Source organism: Monopterus albus, unplaced genomic scaffold (genome assembly GCF_001952655.1).
Source record: "Monopterus albus unplaced genomic scaffold, M_albus_1.0 scaffold250.1, whole genome shotgun sequence".
NCBI classification, from domain to species: Eukaryota; Metazoa; Chordata; class Actinopteri; order Synbranchiformes; family Synbranchidae; genus Monopterus; species Monopterus albus.
In genome coordinates this window covers 2,384,772-2,385,914 of record NW_018128130.1, presented here as the reverse complement: position 1 = coordinate 2,385,914, position 1,143 = coordinate 2,384,772, and the positions used below count along the sequence as shown (strand labels likewise).

Genomic DNA, 1,143 nt, shown 5'->3' with positions numbered 1-1,143 from the left:
AGAGAACTATCACCATTCTCTGGTTATGTGATACTGTCCAACAGGCAGCCAGCAGCGTTAGACTAAAAAATAATCACAATCCACTTGAACTGCTCATCTGGTATCTTTCTTTTCTATAAACAAGGACATGTCTTATATTGCACCTTGTCTTGCCAGACGAATGACCAAACTCACATCAAGCAGAGAAGAGTGCACCCTGAATGTCAGTTTGCAGAATAAATAATAAGAACTAACCTGTCTGTAAGTTTAGATTGTGAATGGCATTGGGCCACATTCACCAACTGATCGTAAGAACAAAGTTGTTCATAAAACCCACTTACAAAGTTTTCACAGAGAGTCTGGCATTCAGCATTGTTTTCTTGGGATTTGTTCTTAGGTAAGAACAGAATCTGCGCACACTGAAGAGCACATGTATGCACATTTGAGCACTGATGTGTTTGTGTGAAATAACTGGTGATTTAGTTTTCTTCATTTCTACAGTTATATAGTATAAGATTTAAGTTACATTAACAGTTTTGTTATTATTAGTATTTCTTTAATTGTTGTTATTTTACAAAGCATTATTGTCTTTTAAGATGAATAAACACTACGCTAAAATTTACAGCAGTCAATTAATTGCTTGTTTATGAATCAAGGCTTTAAAAACTAACTTTACAGTGTGATCATTGTAGCTTAGAATTAGGAAACACATTACTTAAAAACCAAACAGGTCTTAGTGCATAGCTTTATGTCTAGTTTCTGTTCATTTCTCACACTTTCAACTTACAAACACATGGGATTCGTCAGACAAAATTTAAGAAAACACTTAGTGGTGTTGGTGAATGTGGCCCCATCCATCCATTTTCCTCCACTTATCCGGGACCGGGTCGCGGGGGCAGCAGTCTAAGCAAAGATGCCCAGATTTCCCTCTCTCCAGACACTTCCTCCAGCTCCTCCGGGGGAATGCAGAGGCGTTCCCAGGCCAGCCAAGAGACATAGTCCCTCCAGCGTGTCCTGGGTCTTCCCCGGGGCCTCCTCCCGGTGGGACATGCCCGGAACACCTTCCTAGGAAGGCGCCCAGGAGGCATCTGAAACACATGCCCGAGCCACCTCAGCTGGCTCCTCTCGATGTGGAGGAGCAGCGGTTCTACTCTGAGCTCCTCC

At 42.3% G+C, this 1,143-nt stretch overlaps 1 protein-coding gene across 1 annotated transcript in view; it reads left to right on the top strand.

Annotated features, from left to right (window-relative positions):
• LOC109972214 (cadherin-2-like) overlaps positions 1-1,143 on the top strand; it is a 213,668-nt gene that overhangs the window by 141,354 nt on the left and 71,171 nt on the right. The window lies entirely within an intron of this gene.